The 7320-nt window shown below is 34.7% G+C and overlaps 1 non-coding gene across 1 annotated transcript; it reads left to right on the plus strand.

Moving 5' to 3' along the window:
• The first annotated feature begins 5929 nt into the window (after positions 1-5929).
• LOC130893557 (U6 spliceosomal RNA) lies at positions 5930-6037 on the plus strand. The gene has a single exon (XR_009059222.1). It is a non-coding gene; the product is annotated as a U6 spliceosomal RNA (small nuclear RNA).
• Positions 6038-7320: the final 1283 nt, after the last annotated feature.

Here is a 7320-nt window from a genome sequence, read left to right on the forward strand (position 1 = left end):
TGTTAGATTTGGTTCTGCCAAAACATTGAGCATTCCAGCAACATCTAAAAAGAATAACATCTTTATTTACCTTCCATATCTCTATCCAAAAAAAGCAGATTAAGGCGTAATTCATTCAGAGCAATTAGATCTTCAGCTTCATATTTAATGTCTTCATCGTTATCGGACATAATTTTGTCCCAGCACTACTGTAAGACTTCCCAAGCATTGCATAGCAGACATACTGCATCTTTTAGGTTAAGAGTTTTTAACAACGTAACAACGCTGTGTTCGTTATTTTATAAAATGTGGGCTAAAAGGCTTTTTCGGTAAAATAATTTTATTAGTCTGATTGCATTTTGATCCATAGGCTGCATGAGTGCTGTACAATTTGGTGGGAGGAATAATGTTGTAAATCTTCTATCTTCACTAGTTAGCTCTTCTACAGTTCTATGACTTGAGGCATTTTCTATGATTAACAGAGCTTTTTCAGAAAAATTATGACTTCTTAAATGGCTCCTAGCCTGAGGTGTAAATGATTGATGAAACCAATCTATAAAAATCTTTGTAGTAATCCATGCATTATCAGGGGATTTGTATTCTACGGGAATGTCTGCGTTTTTAAATGCTCGTGGATTTTTTGTCTTTCCAATCATTAGCATCTTCAGTTTATGTGACCCATCTGCATTGCAACAAGCTAAAAATGTTACCCGTTCTTTGCTTATTTTTCGACCTGGTGCGGTCTTCTCTTGAGAACTAACCAGCGTTTTTTCTGGCAACTTTTTCCAGTAGATTCGTCTGCGTTGTATATTTGATTAGCCACAAGATTTAATTGTCGTCTTACCTTCTCTTTAAATGTAGTCAAGAAAGGATTGACGACATTTTGATCATTGGATAGTATTTCGCCGCACACTTTTAAAGCGCGCAGACTATGCCTATTTCGAACAAATCCAGCCCCTGTTAGCTTTAAAATTATCATTTTCATATGTTTCGGTATAAAACTGTCTTGTTTTAGCAGATAAAATTTCATAGGAAATTGGGACATGCCTCGATCTTTGTCTACAAAGCCACGCATACAAACAAAGTTTCCGTTTCAGGATATTCAGCTTTTCGCAAAGTTTTTCTGCGCCCTGGGCCAGAATCACACTGACTAATAAATCTAAAAAAAATATACACAATTGGACAACTGGTTCCTAAAAAATGATACGACTCTTTAACTACTTTTTTTCCAAAAAATGAGCAGTGTATTTTAGTGCCACTAATATCTTAGTATTATATTTTATAATAACGTATTGGTCAGATGTTGATTTACTGGTCATAGAGTGTTATATCAATGATTATTCTTGTCAATCTGACAAAAAAATTGATTTAAATTTGCAAAATATGTCAAAAGTCTTCACGTCAAATTGATGATGTGTTTAGACTACTCAAAAGAATAAAAATTATTTTTAGATCGTATGGTAATTTTTAGGAACCAGCTGTATAAAGAAAAGCACTAAAATTTTTTTAAAATTAATCCTACCGTCGATTCTAGACTTTTTCTGTTTTATGTCACAGATTGTAAATCTTCCAGCTCCAAACTCATCGGCCAACACTTTTCCACTTTCTCCCTTGTTAAGTTTTTAAATAATTTCACTTTTTGGTTTTATGGACAATGTCTTGTGTTTTCTTTTAGGGGCCATTTTTATTTTAGCAAATATTAAAATAAAAACCCACTTATATCACCTAAAATGGCATTACGAACATCCCAACAAAGTATGTAAATATCACTGCTCAAAAGCGTACAAAAGCAGTGAAAATGCTGCATACCTGTTTAATGTGAGTCCCAGATATAAACAAAAGGGTAATTGGGGAAATCCCTGAACCTATAGTCATTTCTATAGGAAATAGGCCTAAAAGTATAGGTTCGGATTATCGAGTACTATGAAATTCGGATTAGAGAGTATCCAATGTATTGAAAATGCTTGTCCGGACTACTGAAGAATTCGGATTATCGAATCTGTACTGTAGCTACGATTTCGAACATACGGCGCCGGCGTTAATTCTTATCGCAGACGTATTTGGAACATAACGCACGACATTGCAAACATCCCGCAACTCACATGCGATTGACTGTGAGGCTGTAGAAGTTTCTGGCAGGATATTGAAGCTCGCTGATGCGGATGGGAAAAATGAGCCGTAGCGTACTCTCTTGGTTCATTAGCATAACTAATACATTTATAGATTTGACGGTAGATAACACGAGGGGCTATGATGTCCGGCCAATCAGAAAACAGCATTGATATTTGACATAATGTAATGAATGCGTAGTTGATCTCGTTAATATCATTGTAGCACATGTTCAGTCGAAAAGAAACGATTTTGTTTTATTTGTTTGTTATTTTGATATCTGAAATGGGTGAGTAAAAGTGTTTTAATATGCCATTCGGCGTGTTATGTTTTTTTTCCAAAAATTTTGAATATTCCTTTCCTATTGTGGCACAGTAGTCATCTGTTTTATTTATTCTAAAATTCAAGTTTTTGAAGAAATTAATTTGTTATCGACCTCCCACTCCATTCGAGAAATTCAATCAAACCTCGAAATTAATTCGAATTTTTCCTCTAAACTTCAAGCAAAAGTAAATTTTGTAGTGATTTTATCCATTATATTCGCTGTTCTACAGCTGCCAAGTTGGGAGTTCCAATCACCAAGGATACAATCACCAGACTACAAACTCAACCTCAACTCTAGCATCTGGGAACCGAGCTGAGAGCTGCAAACATCCCGGATTTCCATAGATAAGTTCCAGTCTTATCTTTAATATATAAATAAATCTGAGTTTTTTTTATTTATAACTGCTTTTATTAATTTAATTAATGCCAATTTATTATTTTTTTTTCAATAAATTTATTTTTTGCTTAAACTTTGTTTTTGTTCTTAGCAATAAATATTAATTCGGATAATCGTCTCCCGGGGATTGTTCTATATCATTTAATTTTTATTTTTGACTTAATTCATAAGGTGTTTCCAGTTTTTCCTTTTTTTTTTTTAATTAATTGTAACATCGTTCGTTAAAAAGCTGGTAGCGTCCAATTTAATATTGATTGTTCACACCAAATAAGTACCAGTTAATTAAATACTTTAACTGAGGTCGAATACCACTTCCCGAGGAAGATTCTCCTGCTGAGGATGTAAGATTACAGTGTGTAGTGTCAAATTGGGAATGAGAAAGGTAGTGGAACCAGAAATAGAGAAATATCAGAAAGGTTTTAGGCAAGGAAAATCTACAGTACATGCCATACATACTATAAAACAAGTGATTGAAAGAAGCTATGAGCACAACATTAATATTTAAATGCTATTCATCGACTTCAAAAAAGCATTCGACAGTCTGAAAAGGAGGACGATTATAAAGGACATGGAAAAACTACAAGTACTCCAAAAGTTGATAAGATTGGTGAAATGACTATGCAATGGTAATAAAAAAAAACGGACCAGCTGTGGACTTTGAAATAAATGCTGGGGTAAAGCAGGACTTTCAGTGGTATTGTTTAATATTGCAGTTGAAGGCATGATAAGAGATGGAAGTATCATTAATAAATCAATACATATGCTGATGATTTGACTCTAATACCAAGAGACCAGCAAAGTTTCGAGAACACATTAGAGAAAATTGTAAAAGAGGCAGGAAAGAGAGGATTGAAAATAAATCAGAAAAAGATAAAATATATGGAAACTGGAAGAAAGAAGGAATTTTGCAAACAAGAAACAGTAAATGACCTCATCTTCGAAGTAGTCGACACCTTTAAGTACTTAGAAACAATGATACGGAAAACTAGACAAAATAAAGAATTCATGCGGGATATAGGGCATGTAATAAGTGTAAAACTATAATGCAGAGCGAAAGAATTATCCTAGCAACCAAATTAAGCGTCTACCAGACTGCGATAAAACCAGTAGTTACATACGCCGCGGAAACTATATAACTAACAAATATAGACAAAGAATAACTAAGGATATATGAGAAGAGAATAATTGGAAAAATTCATGGACCAGTAAAAGTTGGGAATAATGACTATAGATGACTTATGAATTATGAAATTAAGAATTAATCAGAAAATGAGAATATAGTAAATACAATTACAGCAAAAAGAACACACGGACACATTAAAAGGATGGTAAAACGGCAGGGTACAAGAAAAATCACAGAATGGAGACCGAGCGGAAAAAGATTGCCTGGTAGACCAAAAAATAGATGGGAAGATCAGATTGTATAAGATATGGAAAATCTGTGAGTGCAGAAAAAAATGGAGAACAATAGTCGAAGCTGCAAAAATATGTTATAAGCTGTAATTAAATAGGGTAAAATGTAGGCTGACCACTCACATAAATACAGGGTCAAAAGAGCTCAATTTGAGCGGTTACAATTTTCAATAGAATGTATAGCCTTGTATATATAAATAGAGAATTCTTTGACACTCGCAAAACTGTATAGTTTGTCCACGTAAGTTGGCGGCATATGGGAAAATTTTGATGATCAATTTTACGAAATAAAGTTATTCTTTATAAAAAGTTCTGCAGAATTGGTTCGTAATATATATAACACCCCATATGGTTAGCAATGTCTTAAGAGAATTTTGTAATCGAACTGTTACATGTATAAAAAGAAATGGAGGATATGTGGAGGCGTTAGTAAATTAAAGATAGTGATTATTCATTAGTATTTATTGTAACAGAGTAAATTATGCATACAAACTTCATTTAAATGCATCGATAGAATGTTACAAACTAGTTAATTAGTAATTAATAATAAAAAAGTTTCCCATATGCCGCCACCTTACGTGGACACACTGTATATAATGAAATCCTATGAATTAATAATGAATTATTTCTAGCTTTGAAGTCAAGAAAAGAAAATCTCTAGGCCGCAACTTCCTTTCGAAGTTATTTTAGAGAATACACGACTTAATGTCCCTATAACATATCCTGATATATTTCAAATTTACTGTTTGTACTCACCACCTGTTCCTTACAAAGAACAGTTCAAGGCAATCGTCCCGCGAGAAAAATTCATGTTAAAAAGTCAGCTACACTTTACATTTCGAAATAAAGTTTGAATAAAGACTTACCCTGAAGTTTACTATTGCGATAGCCAAGAAATAGAAGAAATTGATAGCCACTAACCGTGCGAGCTTCTTGTATTGAACATGAAAAATACTTCTCGGTGCAAGCTACTCAACTTATCTTTATCAAAACCAAAATTTAATCAACTGGGAAACACCAATAATTGAATAAACGTGCTTCCAAGCGAAGAGATCCTACCAATGACCTGCGGACAGCAACAAGAATTTAGAAAGCTGAAAAGAATCTTCTTAATCGAAATCCCTGTAGGATGTGGCATTCAATCAAAAACACTAACGCTAGCAAATGAGAAATCCATAGCGAATAGCGAACCAATACTTCTTCCAGACATTACCACCACTACTAGCTTTAAAACTGGGGGTACCAATGGAACACATGAAGTTGGACCAATTCACAGACATCCCAAATCAAGAGACAGAAATCTACCCCTTGGAATTGGACTACCAGAGTAACCCATACACGCAGCGTGTGGACTAAACTGATTTACACCATGATAGCAAGAGCAATCGCAGCCTTTGCTTACAGAAAGTTCCACATCAGGAAGAAGACAACATACCAGGCTCTTGTGGTTCCATCTCTATCGATTCAACTCTCTCTTGCATTTTGAGTTGAAACTTTGTCGGGAAGACCTTCTTGATGACGCAGTAGAAGATAAGCTAAGTTGCGAGCGTTGCAGTATCATGATATACAAGACGATTGATCCAGAGATAGCAACATTAATTATTCATTATTGTTCATTACGTTTAATAAATATTTTTGTTTTTAAAAACGGGCTCCAAAGTCCTCGAAAGTTAATTCACGTACAAATTATTTCTTTAATTATTTTATTTACTTGCTTCGGCAGTACATATACTGAAATTCGAACGATACAGAGAATATTAGCATGGACCCTGCGCAAGGATGACACGCAAAATCGTTTACAAAATACAATCTAGTCTAATAAAAATCAACACATTTCGATGGCCACTGACCGTAGGAGCCATATACAGCCCATCAAGGCATACTATCACATCAGACGAATACAGTGACATTTTACGACCACTAGGATCCCACTTCATAGTTGCCGGTGACTGGAAAGCCAAACACACTTCCTGGGGATCAAGATTAATCACTCTAAAAGGAAGAAACTTGATGCACACCATGCAGATATTGGACCTAAGAACTTTATCAACTGAAGAATCCCGTACTGGCGGACAGATCCAAGCAAAATAAACTAATAGATTTTGCAGTAACTGAGGACTTATCAGATATACACTCTCATATTGAAAGCGATTTAGGTTTAGATTCAGATCACACAGCTATTTTAATAACACTAAGTGCAAACGTTATCTGGAGGACACGCTTCCAAAATTATATAACAAGAGAACAAACTGGGAGCAATTTCAACTCATAATAAACACCAATATAAACCTAAACCACAGAATGTAGGAGCCATAAGATGTCGACGAAGCTGTGGAATACTTGTCAAACATTATACAAGAAGCAGCCTGGAAATCAACGTCAAAAATTCAAAAGAAAGAAAATTGCAAGCAAACAGGAATCCTTGGGATAAGATAATTCTGAACAGATTAATCCATCGTATCAAGAACGCCTTAAGTCAAAACAGAAACGATAATTTTAACTACTACATAACTAACTTATCTATCTCTCCTTTAAGGAAACCCGATGAAAACTGGGCTCGCACAAATGATGAAAAAAGCAACGCGTTTGCAGAGCTCTTAGCTAAATTTTTCACCCCACTTTCATTACATAATCCAATAATACCTGTCGAGATAGAAGCCAACTTAGAATCTGCCAACCAACTATCCTAAGAGCAATAACCCCATCAGAAGTGTACAGACAGTATACAAAGCTCCAGGATATGATCTCGTTACCGGGAAAGTATTGAAGCATCTTCTAAGGAAAACTATCGTACTAACCAACACAATATTCAAGAGAATACTACAAATTAATCATTTTCCAATATAATGGAAATATACATAGCGAAGCCAGGACTACCTCTTACAAACCACTTATACAGGCCAAATACTTTACTACCACAACTATCTAAACTCTTCGAAAAAATCCTTCTACACAGTGTCATAGATTAGTGAACGATATCAAGCAAGCACTAGAACAAAAGGAATCACGTGCTTTAGCATTTTTAGACATCTAACAGGCTTTCGACAAAGTATGGCACCAATGACTACTGTTCAAAATAAAACAAAAATTACCCCATC

This window comes from Diorhabda carinulata, chromosome 4, assembly GCF_026250575.1.
Source record: "Diorhabda carinulata isolate Delta chromosome 4, icDioCari1.1, whole genome shotgun sequence".
In the NCBI taxonomy this organism is placed as follows: domain Eukaryota; kingdom Metazoa; phylum Arthropoda; class Insecta; order Coleoptera; family Chrysomelidae; genus Diorhabda; species Diorhabda carinulata.